Genomic DNA, 15,540 nt, shown 5'->3' on the forward strand with positions numbered 1-15,540 from the left:
GCAAACGAGAGGCTGAGGGGACATCCACTGTGACCCCAGTGACTCTGACTGACCAACCACCGTGTCTCCCCAGCAATGCCTTGGGTCTCCCAGCAATGTCCTGGGTCCCAAGTACAACAGCTTCCTCCTATCTCCAGCCTCCTCAGAGAAGCCCTGGGCCAGGCAGGGCTAGGAGAGGGACATAGCCATCCTGTGAGCCCCAAGAAGACCCCTGGAGAAGGTCAGGGGATGAGGTGGACTTGGCTAGAATCAGCAAAGATCGGGGGAGGACTCAGATGAACACATGGCCTTTCTTCTCTCTTGGTGGCAAGTGGAGAATGCCCTTTGCCCAGCCTTACTATTTATACCTCAGTCTGCACTGTTAGCTCACTGTAAGAAAGACCACCTTCCTGGAAAGCTGATGCCTTGCCAGACCTCTCACCTGGAGGAGTTATAAATATAGAAAGAGCAGTGGTAACCCAGATGTTGCTGCCCAACTGGTACCTGCTACCTCCCAGCCAGGAGCCTGGGGGAGCCAGGGAGTGCTCTCAAACAACCCTGATGCCTGAGTGTGACATCAGCCCTCACAGTGTGGCCTGGTGATGCTTTGGCCACACCCACCACTGCAGGTCAGGACACTAGGCCTGCACTGCGGTCCAGCTGTCAAGCCCTCCAGATTCAGGGCCTGGTTTGAGTGGCAGCCCAGCAAGAGCCAGACTTGGAGATTGCAAGCTCTTGAGGGGAGATCAGGCTTATCAGTCTTGGCTTCTGCTGCATCCTTGGGGCCTAGCATCTTGTTGTCCTTGTATTGAGATTCAATTGAATCGAAGTCATTCACTAGCAGAGGCCATATGGGTTTTGCTTCACCATCAGAGACCCCACCCCATTCTGCTCACCCTTCCCAGAAGGCAGGGGCTCCTCTGTGGCTCCTGGAAACCTGCTGGGCACCCAGTAATAACAACAGGGCAGACAAGCCCTGTCAACAGTCTACTCTGACTAGGACAGAGGACAGGGTGGCTATGGCACGTGGACTGAAATCCCTGGTGGTCCAGGGTGATACTCAGTAGTATGCTTGGCTTTGCAGTAGTACAGCCACAGAGTGATCAGGACACAGGGCCCCCTGTAAGGGACTTTCCTGAAGAATATGTGGAACCGAGCCTGGTGGAAAGGCTGAACAGGCTGTTTCCTTCCCCTGGACTGTTCAAGTCATGTCTGAACCTCTGTTGTCTGAGCTACTGTCTGGGCTGGTTAGGAGTGGGCAGAGGGCATGACTTTTTTTTAAATAAGATTTTTAATTTACTTTTAGAGAGAGGGCAAAGGAGGAAGGATGAAAGGGAGAAAAACAATGTGTGATTGCCTCTCACTCGCCCCCTACTGGGGACCTTACCTACAACCAGGCATGTGTGCTGACTGGGAATCGAACTGGTAACCCTTTGGTTTGCAGGCTGGTGCTCAATTCACTGAGCCACACCAGCCAGGACAGGGCATGACTTTTCCAGTGGGCCTGTTCTCCACATCCTCACCTCCCCATCCATGGAACAGAGGTAGGTGGAGGGAACTCCATGGGAACTAGGATCCTAGTGGAAAAGATTGCAATAGGGATTGGGGTGGCATTTTCTATAGTTTAGGGGGAGCAATTCGTGTGTCTATCTCCCTGCAAACTGAGCTCCTTGAAGGCACATCCCAGTCTTCTCTGAACCTGGCACTGAGTGGGAGCTGGGTGGCTGAAGGAGGATGAGTACGTGCATGGGTAGCACAGACACAGCTAGCCGGCATGCTTGGTGGGGGAGTGCGGTGGGCCAGCGAAAGCAGCGTGTTTTGACTTAGATGCTTACGACTTGGAGAAACCGTGGCTTCATTATATTTTCCTGTCATAACAAGCCTTTGGAAGCATTTAACTCTAATAGCAATGGAACTTAATTAGCTTCTTTAGGAGCAATGATAGGCAGTGGGGTTAGGCTGGTAGTAAACATTTCTGATGATTTTTTAACTGGCTTTTTTTTTTTCTCTTCGTATAATGCAAATAAAGATACTCACACTCGACCAGGAAAGGAATTAGGCAGACAAAGCATTGAGCAAATTCTATGCTTTCTAGCTTTATTCCTTTCCCTACTTGACCAACGGCCTAGGCCAGCCGAAGACCCTGGTACCTAAGTGAGGTTGTGCAGCCAGCCCAGCTGGCTGCTCAGTGGGACAAAGATTGGGTCTCTCTCTCTCTCTTTTTAAAGATTTTATTTATTTTCAGAAAGAGGGGAAGGGAAGGAGGAAGAGTTAGAGAAACATGAATGTGGAAAAAAAAGAAACATGAATGTGCGGTTGCCTCTCATGTGGCCCCCACTGGGGGCCTGGCCTGCAACCCAGGCATGTGCCCTGACTGGGAATTGAACCGAGACCCTTTGGTTTGCAGCCGCGCTCACTGAGCCGCACCAGCCAGGGCAGATTGGGTCTCTTGTTTGTGGCCTCACACCAGCCTGCGGCTCGCTTGAGGAGCTGCCTTGTTTCCCAAGCTCATGGGTGGTGCTGACAAATCTCAGGCAGCAGGGAAACCCTCCATTTCTTTGGGATTCTTTACTTCCTCTTCAGTCCTGTTTCTCCAACACAGATGAAGGAGCTGATTTTCTCAGTTGCTTCTCACTGGGAGGTGAGACAGGTCTCGGCAGCACTCCATTAAAAAGAAAAGCACAGAGTTCAAGGGGCCCTGGAGATAGGAGCCAGCTCTCCCAGCTCCCAGCCTGTCTGGAACAGTCCAAAGCCCGTGGCACCCCATCAGCCAGAGCTGTCCTGTCATCCTTCCACGTTCTCTCCCACCTGCACTCTCTCTACCTCCTCTTCTTGCTACAAAGTTTACCATTTTCCTTCATCCCCATTGACATCATCATCTTTGGATACTGATCCTTCCTGTGAAGGTCGCCACGCTGAGAATAGCAGCCCAGGGTGAGCTGGACTGTGTGAGGAAGCAGGAAAGCCCCTGAGTCGGCACTCTGCCCCTTCTCATCTTCAGGGGGCTCATCTGCATGTTGCCTGGCCCAGGGTCTAGCTGGCGTCTGGGTGCAGCTCTGCGTCCTCCCGAGATCTGCCTTCCAGTGACCAATCACTGCCACAAATCCCAGCAGCGAGCTAGCTCTGACTAGGTCTTTCCCTAGGTGAATGGATTTGTTTCTGATTCCATTTTCCCTCTGGTGTCCTATAGATGTTTGAAAGCTCAGAATGGATCAGCGAGTGGTCAGTGCCCATCCATCCGTTCTGTCTTGGCATGTGGACTGATTCTCCTCCCACATGGCCTTTCTCCAAGATGACTGCCATGTGTCATATGTCACAATGAAGTGGGAAGAAGATACCTTCAGCAAGTGAAGTTTAGGGAGCTGGGAAACCTGCAGGGTATCCAGGGCCATCCTGTCCCTGGCTGAGCAGCAGCTGGACCCAGGAGGGCATGGTACCTCTCCAGGGGACTGCCAGTTTACACAAACATAGATGTGTTCATTCAGTGGTCATAAAGTTAAGTCTAGTGAATTCTCTTAGGCGAGTGTGGACATCTCATCCTGGACCCCCTCCACCAGGAGAAACCTGACATAACCTAAATGTGGTGATGCAGGAGCTACAGTCAAAGGTCCCCCTACAGCCAAAATTGAGTCGGGTGGTTGGTGAACCCCTTGAAGTGCAGGTGAGGCAAGTGCTCAGAGCCCAGCCCCCATCAGCCCCTGAGGCCACATGGAATGAATGGCCAGGGGAATAAGGCAAGTCAGACAAGGTCCTGACTTGAGGAGCCCCTACTGTAGGCCAAGTGGAAGTAAATAACCCCTGGAATAGCTAACAAAATTGGGAGGCATAATCAGAGCCCCAGATAGCCAGAGGCCAGCACCCTCCCATGGCCAGCAGGAGCTCCTAGACTGGAGGCTGGGGTGGATGTGGGCAGTGCAGCCATATTCCTGGGAGCGTTTCAGAGGAAGTGGAACTAAGCACTTGAAAAGGCAGGGGCACCACTACCGGACACGTCCAGGTCCTCCTGGCCCCACTGTACTATGTCCTTTGTCACCAAGGCAGCAGAGACCTTGGAAGTCTGCTAACAACCAGGAATCTACTCTGAGGAAGGCGACTCCCCAGGCCCGCTGGCTGTGTGGAGTCAATTACCACTGAAATTGTACTGATTCGAACTTATGCAAAGCTGCAGTTCTGCAACCTCTATAGAAATAGAAAACAAACACCCTTCTTTCCTCCCTGCTTCCAAGTAGCCCAACCCACACTGACTGGTGCCTGAAGCCAGAAGAGCATGGGATGGGTCAAGGTCAGGTCGTTGGCCTGCCCCTAGAGCCTTTTCTCGGGAGAAAAGGTGTGACACTAACCCCCCAAAGCCCAGATCACCCTCCAGAAAGACAACTAATAATAAAGTTGGTCATCTGTACACCAGGCACTTGTCCTTGTGTTTTTACCTACATCAGCCTCTCCACCCTCATCACCCCCATATTAGAGGGGCTCCTGTTATCATAACTTGGCAGGCTCAGAAATGGAGGCTGGGTGAACTAAGTCAGCTGCCAAGGTCCCGGCTGGGAAGAGGCAGGGCAGAGATGTTGATCCTTGTGCAGCCTAGATGTGCTCTCGTAGTCACCAGACGGTCACCAAGACGATTTGACCACAGGAGGAAACAGCGAGGACCAATCATAACACAGGTGGAGAGGCTGTGATCATCCCAGGCTATCAACGAGTCCAGGCTTCACGGAAGCTCCGTCCCAGAGGTTGGCAGGGGCAGCTGGGTGCATTCAGGAAGCCTGGTCAGGGTCTGCCCATCCGTCCGCCTGGCTCTCCAGGTTCACCGGGATCCCTGGTTTACTCCAGGGCAGGTTAGAACTGCAGGCATGCCCTTTGCTTGGTACTCCTCCCACCATTAGGAGAATTAAATAAGCTAGTAGAATGGGTCCAAGTTTACTCAAGTTCTACATAGCCGCGATTGACGAAGCCAGGAACGCTTTGGAATAGTCTGGATCTTCTAGGAAATACTCTTCCCCAGGAAAGCACAGGTTTGTGTGAGAAGACACCAGACAGACCGTCCTGAGTAGCGTGCAGACATTAAAAAGTGAGGAGAAGTGAGGTAATGGGAAGTCGTTTGGTGAGCAGTCAGGCTAGTGCCCTCCGGGCTAGACAGTGCTCGGGCACCGCGCAGAGGGCCTCTGGGAGGTCTCGGCTCCTCTCCCCCTCCCCCACGGTCACTGTGCCAGGGCCTGTGGAGGCGCCCTTACATCTGGCGTCAGGTCAGCGCTGACACACCCTTCACCCCTTCCTGGGTCACTTCCTGAGACTCCTGTCCCTCGGGACCAGACCTCAGCGTGAATCCCAGATGGTCTCCATGACCATCTGGAAAATGTCTGGACTTCCCAGCTGGCCTTTGACGCCCTCACGAGGCGCCCCATCACTCAACCGCCTCTGTCTCCGTCCTTTTCTGACCTCGCGCCTCTGAACGCTCTGTTCACTTGCTTCTCCAACGCCTAAACATCCTCTGAGGCCGGTCCCCGCGAAGCCTGTTCTCCAACTCCTAAACATCGGGTGGCTCCTCTCTGAGGCCTGTCCCCGCGAAGTCTGCCCGCTGAGACACAGAGGTTACCCACAGGAGAGCTCCCACGCCCGCGTTCCCTGGAGCAGGAGGCGCCACTGAGGGCAGGGCTGGGAATAGCGCGACGCCCCCGGGGCCCTTTCCCCTCCATCCTGGTTCCGTGGGACGGTCCGCCAACCCCGGCGGGGCGCCAGGTAGCACACCCGGACCGCGTCGTAGGGCGCATGCGCTTGCCCGGAAGGCAGTTTCCCAGCGACCCCGCCAACGACTAGTGGATACGCATCCTCACGGGCTGGCGGGAGCGCGCGCGCGTGGGGTGTGGGGGGAGGAGCGTGTGCAGGGAAGGGGCGTGCGGGGCGCGCATGCGCAGCGGCAGGCGGCGGCGCGAGCCGAGCTGGGAGATGGCGGCGGCGGCGCTGAGAGAGTGAGCAGCCGCCCGGGAGCCGCCGGCCCGGGCTCACAGCGACTCCGACCCCTCCCGCCCGCCCGCCCGCCATGGGCAACGAGGCCAGCCTAGAGGGCGGCGCTGGCGACGGGCCAGTGCCTCCCGGAGGCCCCGGCCCGGGCCCGGGTCCGGGCCCCGGAGCAGGCAAGCCGCCTTCAGCACCGGCCGGCGGCGGACAGCTCCCCGCAGCAGGCGCTGCGCGGGCGACCGCCGGACCACCCGGCTCCGGCCCGGGCCCGGGTCCTGGTCCAGGCCCCGGCCCCGGCCCGGGCAGGTAAGCGCGTGTTGCGGTGCCAAGTGGGTGGGGAGGGCGGGGAGCTGCAGCCTGTGGCTAGGGCCAGGGCCCATGACCCCGCGATCTAGTCTGGACAGCGAGGTTGAACTTCCGGCCACACTTTGAACCCAGCTCCACTGGCGTGAGTGGGGTGGTCGCAGGAAGAGGCCCTCGCTTTCCAGCCGGTCCTCCTTGGCAAGGCAGGACGGTGAGCGCAGTGTCAATCGGGGCCTGCAGACCGTGACTTCGTCACGAACCCCAAATTTGCTTCCCCCCACACCGGTCTCGGGAGGGGCTTATGTAACCTCAGCCTGGTCCCTCCGTGCTGGGGAGCAGTGGGATAGAAAACATCCTCCCTGTCTGCTGGTGTCTGCATGTGTCCATTGTGCTGGGTTGAGGAAAGAGCACAATGGGAGTGGCTGTCAGGGAAGATAAGTGTCACTGCGAGGTACTGAGAGATATGGAAATAGTTGGACCATGAACTTGGTCATGCGCTTTCCTCCAGCACCTAGTGCCTATAATAATCTTTGGTGGAAAAGAAAATGCCACTGAACACCAAAAGGTACTTATTTGGGCTCAACACTACAAACAGGGTCAGGTGATTTCACCAAGCGTTAGTGAAAAACACTTTGGGGTGAAGCAAAAATGCAGTTGAATCATCTAGCACCAAATAGGTTTCTGCTGTCTTATGACTTGGATTGTCACCTCAAAGCAGTGGAAAAGCTGGAACCCACAGAGAAGCCTTTCAACAGAATGTATCTGATGAAATACTATGAAACCAGCTTGTTTAAAATGTAAGCTAGCTAAGGTCCTATCAAAACAATCAAGTGGCAGTGAATGCAGTGGAAGGGAATGCCAATATATAGTGAAACCAGGAAAACTCAGGAAGGCTATCAAGAGATGACAGGAGAAAATGGAAGGCATTATCTTTACACCAAATAGCCCTGGGGAGTAGCAAACCCTAGGGCTCTTCCAGCTCCATGTAAGTCTGCTGATAATGTTGCTTTGGCTTTTCTGTGTGAGCACACAGACTGTGAGGGAACATAATTTTTCATCCTCTCGCTGCCCAACTGTGCTTCTCGTGTGTTTATTTCTTCAGAAGTCATTTTTTTGGACAACAGTAATGAAAAGCTTTTAGTGGCCTGAAGCCTGCTGCAGACAGGCCAGCCGCTGAGCATCCCTTTCAGAGGGGGGTTTGCCTGTTTTGCATTAGCTATTACAGTAATGCAGTTGGGTGGTACACAATTCTCAGCACCGAAAATACTGTCCATCTTACTGCGTGTTGTGCTGCTGTTTGAGTTCTAGCATGAGCGAGGCTCACCCAGGCTTGTAGAGCTCTCCCTCCAGGGGAAGACGTCTAGAGCTGAACGGAAAAACACCTTGGTATTCGGAGTTCTACGTATGGGGAATTCGACAGTGTTCTGGTCACCGAACAGGCTTCTCTGCTTCTTGTTTATGTGATGTTGCCGAGCCAAGCCTGTGAAATTTTGGAAAGACTTGGGCAGCTCAGAGGGACAGGCAGGAGGCTGGTGTCTACTGCCCACATTCCCTTTCAGTGTTTCATTTCTACTGCATCTATGCAGTCTGCTGCAGACCCTCACACTACAGCGATTTTGGGGAACCATGGGCTTCTGCTGGTTTAGCAGTCACACAGTCTTGCCCCTGGCTGTGTGCAAGACTCACACATGGGCCTGCATTGTTCGGGTCCCTCTGGCGTCAGGCTCAGGGGGTGACCTGGCTATTTGTCACCAAATCACAGGACTGGAGGCCCTCAGGAGACTTAGAGATTTACTTTCCAGCTAATATCCGGCTTGTCACAGCACCTCAGCTGAGCAGTGCCTTCATGGCCGGTCTCACCTTCTGCATCAGAATAGCTTCTATTTCCTCTTACCAGAGCATCTCAGGTACCTGATGCCAAATTTAGCATGTTCTGTTCTGAGAAACCGCTGAACAGATTGGCCCATTGATGGTGGAAAAGCCCTGTGGCATGTGCTTCTGGGCATTCAGGAAAGGGCACTGGCACAGCTGCAGGCAAGCTCGTGAGTCTGGGGGCAGCTGGAAACCTCACAGAGATGGGTGGAGGGTCAGGTAAGGGGGAGATTGTTTTTCCAACCCCAGAGGGGAATAGAACCAAGGTTCTGGGGTGGGGTTGATTCCTGGCTCTTTCCTGTTGGCATGTCACCCCTCATCACCTCAGTCGGAATTAGTCTTCGCATCCTCATACTGAGCCAACTTGGGCTCTGTGAGGGGGTGGCTGCAGCATTTGTGGTTGGAGAGCCTGACTTGCATCCTGTGACTAGCAGCGCCACCACACCCATAGCGCTGCCTCGACACCACCCAGTGTCTGCCTGTTTGGGTGAGATGGCACTTTGGGCGAGGGAAGGCCCCTCAAAGTAGGGCTCCTGCCTCTGGAATTAGGGTCACATTCACAGTAACAGAGGGTGTGCCCCTCCCAAGGAATGCCCGACCAGGGGCAGCCGAGCTCTGCCCCGCCCAGCTCTCCAAGCTGTGCACGCTGCTGTGGGCTGCACCCTCCTACAGGAAAGGGCACCTTCTGCGCATTCACCCACTGACTGACTTTTATGGGCGTCTGATGTACATCAGACGCCTGATGTACAGTGAATTGCTCCTGCTGATGAGGCTTTTCCCAGCCACACGGCCAGTTCAGAATGGCTGAACCCCAGAAAGCACCTCTAGAAAAAATTGCACGAAGGAGCCCTGTTGGCTGGTGGCAGCCTGTCTAACCCCCTTCAGCCCTGGGACCTGCACATGTTTTGACATCTGCAAATGGATCTTTAGTCGACCAGCCAAGGTGTATTTAGCAGTGTCAAGAGCAAGCACTGCGCTGGGCTTTGTGGAGGGTCTGGAAGGGTATGCAGACTCTCTCCGATGCAGCACCTCAGTCTGGTTGGTCAGGCGGTTTCTGAAGAGCTTTCGAAGGGCCAAATCATGGAAGGGTCCAAGGAGTTACGCCACAGGCAGTTCAGTGTCTGGGAAGCGACAGATAGGCAGTGTTTACAGAAGGTTTGTTGAATGAGAAGAGTGGAGAGGCAGAGCTAGGCCTCAAAAAGAGAAATCTAAGGGATCTGGAGAGGAGAGGGGGTTTTATGAGAGGTGGAGGGAGGGAAAAATGGCATGAAGAGTGTGGTCCACACAGGCAGGGGGGTGGAGCAGAGCTGGGGCAAACGAGGTGAGGTGCTTTTCCCTCATTACCCGTCAAAATCCGTGATCAATGCCAAGGTCGCCTCTCACTCACTTCCAGCCCATATGCCACGGGGACATCCTGAGCCAAAGGCAGCTGGGCACAGAGAACCTGGTCATTCGCTGGAGGGTGGGCAGGGCTGCGCTGAGAACCACACCTAGAGTTCCTTTCTCAAAAGGGGTTTCTCGCAATTATAGCTCAATAAAGAAATACAAAGTGGGTTTGCCAGGCATAGCATCTCTGGTCTGGGACTAGCCAGACTTGTCACACTATATCAGTTAACAGTCAGGCTCTAGAAAAATCTGGGACTAATTTGTAAGGACACAATTGCCAGGGTTAGAAGTGGTGGTCCTTTGTCATTTAGAGACCATGTGTGGCTGTAATGGCTGGACTCCCATGGAGGGCATGTGTCGGGGTGTGCACTAAAGTGGTCTAGCATCTGAATCGTTATGTTGTAAAATTTCACCCAAAGGGGGCAAACATTTTTGCGTTTCTTGCCAGGGAGAGAGGGGCAACTTTGGCAATATCGCTGTTCCCAGCACTAGTAAGACTGATAAGATGCTGTCAGACAAACAAACAAACAAACAAACAAACACAAAGTTACAGAGATGTTGGGGGAGAAAGGCTATCTTCTAAAGTAACTTTTTATTATGGAAAATTTCGAACCTACATACAAGTGGAGAGAACAAGCCGGTGGACTCCCAGGTCTCCCTTGCCCAGCCACAGCTGCTGTCACCTCGTGGCCAAACACGCTTGTCACCTTCCTCACATCCCACCCATTATGAAGCAACTTCCCGACATGCTCCCATTTGGTCATCACTGTTTCAGTGCGTGTGTCTCAGGAATAAGGGCACTGCACGAACATGACCACAGCACCATGATCACATCTAGATAGGGAACGGTTCTGTCCTGATGTCAGCAAATATTCAGCCAAGGTTCGGTTTTTCTGGTTATCTTATGAATTTATTTTTACAGTCGGTTTGCTTGAATTGTGATCTATACAGAGTCTACACATTGCATTTGTTCGATACATCCCTTGGTTTTCTTTAAATGTATAGACTTCCTCTCCTTTTCTTCCCCTGGCAACATGTGATTGGAGAACTTAGGAGTCCTCTGTCCTGTGGTTTCTTGTATTATGGATTGTGCCAGTTGTGTCCCTGTGGTGTCATCTAAGATGTTCCTCTGTCCCACATTTTTCCTGTAAACTGGGAATTGTATCTGGAAGCCATTCAGATTCTAATTTCATTCTTTTGGCCAAGAAATCCTAGCTTTTTCAAAAAGAGTGTGTTGAGGGCTTCAGCAATGAAGGGACTGGGAGTTCACGGAAAGAGAGCCAGACTTCAGATTAGTTTGGGAGCCAAAAATATCACGCAGTGGGTCCCTTTCCTGTTCTCTTTCTAAAGTCCTCCTTGCACGGAGTAGGTCTGGTTCTGAGTTTCAGAAGGCAGAGCTGTCAGGGCCCCTGGGTCCTGCCTTGTCACCCTCCTTTCCAGAGCCCTCCCCGTGTACGCAAGTAGCAGGCTGTTGGAGATGGGGTTGGGTCTTCAGTAAACCCTGTCTCTTCTCAGAGGCCCTGCAGTCTGCACGGGCCCTTTCCCCTGCTGGCGATGGAGGCTGGTGGGGTGGGGTGGGGTGGGCGGGATGCAGACGCTGGTACATATGGGCCAGGCGAGGAGAGTCTGTCCTGGGAGCCCGTGGCCCTCGTACAGTAAGTGGGGCTGACCGTGGAGGTAGGTTGGCAAAACCGCCACAACAGTTGTGACTGTCATTGCTGGATGTCTGCCTTGTCACCCTGCTGAGTGTCTTACACACGTACTTTCACCTCTCTCCACCTGCCTGGCCACACAGCTCCCGCAGGCCCCATCTGTCCTGGCCTTAATTGTCCTTCTAGCCTGGGGACCCGCTTTTTTGAATGGTGAAATGGTGGCTGAGACCAGTGTGTCTGCAACAAGGGCTGAGTGTCACTTTAGGACTTGAAGCCCTCCTGGTACGCTGGGACTTGATGGACTATCTTAGCTGCAGGGTCCCCTGCCTGGGCCTCAGTTGGCACCAGAGGCATGTCACTGATGATGCCGATGGTGTTGGTCACGGTATGGAGAATACCTTGGTGGGACTTGCGCAGGCTCTTTTCCTGCAGGGTGTTTTCCATCTCCATTCACCAGCACAGAGGTGAGACTAGTCACAGCTGGGGAATGAAGCGGAGCCCTGGCCTGTGGCAGGGGAGGTGCAGTTCTGGGGTCCGGCCCCCGAGGCTCCCTCACTGCACATTGGGTCTCTGGTGGGTGTCCGTTGCCCTCTGGCATTTTCTCAGCCCATGTGTCTTACACTGTAGGTCCCAGTCAGCTGCGCCTGTGGGAGGGTGTGGGTAAGCATGTTCCCAGATTCGTCTGTGCTGTCCTGTAGGCCCCGGGCTGGTCACTGTGCTGCTCTGATTTCTCTGTCCTGGTCTTTGCTTTTGTGGGCGTCTAGGACTCTGAAGAGAGCCTTGCTCTAGCAGAGATCTCTTACCTGGGACCCCCACTTTTTTCTAACAAGAGGGGAACGTAGAAGCACGTGGGAAGCCTCCATGGAACTCTAGGTCACCCCAGTAGCAAGTCTAGAACTGCTTGGACAGGACTGGATGCCCCTAAAGTTCCTGGGGCTGGTCTGAGGGCCCAAGGTGAAGAGCTTCTCACTGAGCGGAAGTAGAACGTTGGCTTCCAGGACTCAGCCCCAACTGTCGAGATCAAAGAGCCCCAGCAGCTGGTCCACAAGCTCATGCAAGGTTCCCCCAACCTGGTCCCATCTGGGACTGGGCCCTGTACCCAGAGGAGCCCTAGCTCTCAGTGCTACTGGCTCTGGCAGGGTGCTGTCCTTCCCAAGGATGCTGGAAGAGCCAGTAAGGTATTGGGCGTTTTGGAAGAAAGGGGAGGTAAGGGAATTTCCCGATAGATCTGTACATTCCATGTGTTTGTGCATGCGGGTAGGCAGTAAGGGTTGCCTATACTTTCTATATGTGGGAGCAGTTGTGTGGGATCTCTACAATTAAATTCTGCTTAGAAGCAGGAGGATTTTTAAAGTGAAATTTTACCCATGTGCAATAGTCAAGAAATCCTTTGCTGAGCACCTAGTGGATGCCTGTCCCTGGGTGACGTGTGAGGTGATGAAGGAAGGGGCACTGCCCTCACAGGCCTCACAGTCAGGCGGGAGGGGCAGAGACCCCTGGTCAGACCGAGGTGCTCACGGTAGAGTTTGCTCCTGCCTCTGCTTTGCCTCACAGAGGTGAGATAAATGAGGGCGTGGTTAAAAGCGGCTGTATTATTTCATACTCTAAAATTGTCGAGCATATATTTGTATGGTGTTTTACAGCTTACAAGACACATTCACAACATTAACTTATTCTGCTGGGAGCTCTAAAGGCCTAATATGCAGGATCTAGAAGCACAGCCAGCGAGCTGACTTTAGCAAACCGAAATGCCACAGAGGGAGCACAGCTGGAGAGCCGCGTCGCTTCCCTGCCTCCTCCTCTAAGATGGAAAATTTAGCAAGAGGATGGGGAGGGCTTTGAGGACAGCAAAGGAGCAGGAAGTAGGACATTTGAGCAAAGGAGAGGGTGGGGTGGGGTGGAGATGAGGAATAGTGGAAGCGCCCTGCGTGGGGTCAGAAACTCTGCTGCGAATCTATCCTGACATGGCCCCAAACTGGCTGTGCGTGCTGGGCAGGCCCTCCATTCCTTCTGCCTGTAAAATGAGAGATTTAACTGGATGGTCTCCAAAGTCCCTCCACCTCAGACGGCTGCTGTCAGGTGAGTAAAAAGGAAGAGTGATGCTTCCTGCTGTTTCTCAGCCCCGCTAAGGAGAGAAAACAAGGACACACACGCTCTTGAGGTTAATTAGAAGCAGCTTTAAATGAAGAGGATTGCTCTTCCAGCTTCTCCAGAGATCTTTCAGAGTGGACGAGATGACCTCACAATCAAGCCTTGAGCCAGGAGAGGTGCTGGCTGGCATCTTGCCTCACAGTTGCTCCTGGTAGGCAGGAGCTCTTGAAAAGCCGTTGGCCTCCTTGTACCGGCCGGCCAGGCCCCCACCGGGGCCTGCAAGCCTGCAGCAGCTGCCTGTCCCTAGTCGTGCTCGGCTGCTGATCTCCTGAGTATTGCCCCAGAACGTCCCACAGGTGTTCTGGCAGAGGCCAGTGTGCCCATGATTTCCAGGGGCGCTGGGGTTGGCAGACACTTCACTGTGGGGAGGGCGGGGCTTGGAAAGGCCTGGCCTGAAAGTAACACTAGTTCTGTCCCCTTGGGTGGGGCAGTTGGGCAGGTTCCTTCACGTGCAGAGTGAGGAGATCAGTGTGGTGCTCTCTGCAGTTTCTCTTGCAGCTGTGTGCGTTCTGTAGGCTCAGGCGAGGTCTCCTCCAATGCCAAGGTCCAGCATGGGAGGCCACTTTCTTCAGGGGTGTGGTTAGCTCCAGCGGGTGATGTGTTTGCTCTGCCCGCCTCTTATTTTTCGCAGCTAACACGACCCCTGGTGGGTCCCAGTGTGCCTGCTCCCGTAGTCCCTGACGGCAGCACCGCCGTGGTGTGAGCACCTCAGTGACCGGTGGTTGTGGTCTCCCCAGGCAGACAGCCCCACTGCCGGAAAGGTCTTCTTCCCTCTGTCCCAGGCGGGTTTCCTACCCCTGCTTCTCCCGGCCCTGGCTCCGCCCTCTGGCACAGCCGACTTGCCTGCTCGTGGGGTTAGCAGGGGTCCACTGTGCTCTCCTCTCCCCAAACCCCGTCTCCTCTAGACTTGACTTCTCCAGCTGCTGTGGTGGGACGGGACTCTGGGACCCTTGCCCACCTGGATTGTCCTGCCCAAGGCTGTCAGAATCCTGAGGACAGGGAGCCTTGTAGAATGAATGTCCTCTGGGCTCAGCATGTCACACAGACTAGGTGTGGCACAGTCTGAGGGTCAAGGGACTTCACTCATGCAACCTGAGAACACCTTCCTACCCCTTTCTGAGAACTCTCTGGCGCTACCCCGACACTTGTCCAGCCTCACGTGAGCATCTCCTTCAGAGGGGTTCCTTCCGCCCTGGGCTGGTGCGGCGTGAGTGTGAGTCTGCGGGCCCTGCCTGGGCCCCTGCCGGGCGTTCGAGATCCCTTCCGCCCGAGTGAGACCTTTTGGATCCCGACTCTGCCTCACTGTGGATGATAACTAGGGCAGTATGTTTGTTTTAGGGAGTCTTGCTGTGAGGCCTTCTTCCAGCCTTGTGAGCCCACTTTCCAAGCCCCTTTACCTGACCTTGACTGGCCAGTGCTGGGCTCTTGACCCAAGGTCTCAGTAGCTCAGGCGCATGGCAGTGCCAGCTACAAAGGACAGTGGGGAAGCCAGGACTGGACTGGAGAGGCAGCGTCCCCTGCAGCCCAGCCGCGGGAGCCCCGTGCCCTGCAGAGGAAACCTGTGCGGGCCAGTCCTCCCTCGGTGAGCCATGTCATGCTAGCCTCTCTGGGGTGTGTCGACCGTGGGCTCTGTCAGACAGATGTCCTCGGGAGCAGCACACACTCTGCAGGTGAACATTTCACACAGAAGGAGAAAAGACAGTGAGACGCAGGCCCTCCTGTGAACCGGTCACGCAGCTTCGGCAAAGACCCGCGTTTTGCCAACTTGCTTCATCCGCGTCCCTCCAACTGTTTTTTGGCCGCGGTGTTTTCAGGCAAAGTCCAAACGTATAGTGTCACTCATGAGCACTCTACCAGTTAGAGTATTCTAACTAGGGTGCACCTCTACCAGTTAAAAGTTGTTTTTGTTTTCATCCAGGGACATTGTCACAGCCAGCGAAGTTAACCGTGACTTCACTGCACAGCGTCATACCCGGTCCGTGTTCGGTTTGTCATGGTGATCTCAGAAAATGACTTTTTAGAGTTGGTTTGTTCAAATCAGGATGCACGCAAACCGTGCATATGTGTACTTTTACATATAAGTGTTTCAAGATAATAATGTATATATTCTTACTAACTATATGACTGATGACTATGGTTTAAGGCTTCCTTGCAGCTTCTTTTGTCCTTAGTTTGCATCTTCCCAGGCGTGTGCAGCCACAGCTGTGAGTTTCAGAGTTATTAGAAATGGTTCTGCTCTGTG

Source organism: Artibeus jamaicensis, unplaced genomic scaffold (assembly GCF_021234435.1).
Source record: "Artibeus jamaicensis isolate MK-2021 breed Jamaican fruit bat unplaced genomic scaffold, CSHL_Jam_final contig_519, whole genome shotgun sequence".
Lineage (NCBI taxonomy): Eukaryota > Metazoa > Chordata > Mammalia > Chiroptera > Phyllostomidae > Artibeus > Artibeus jamaicensis.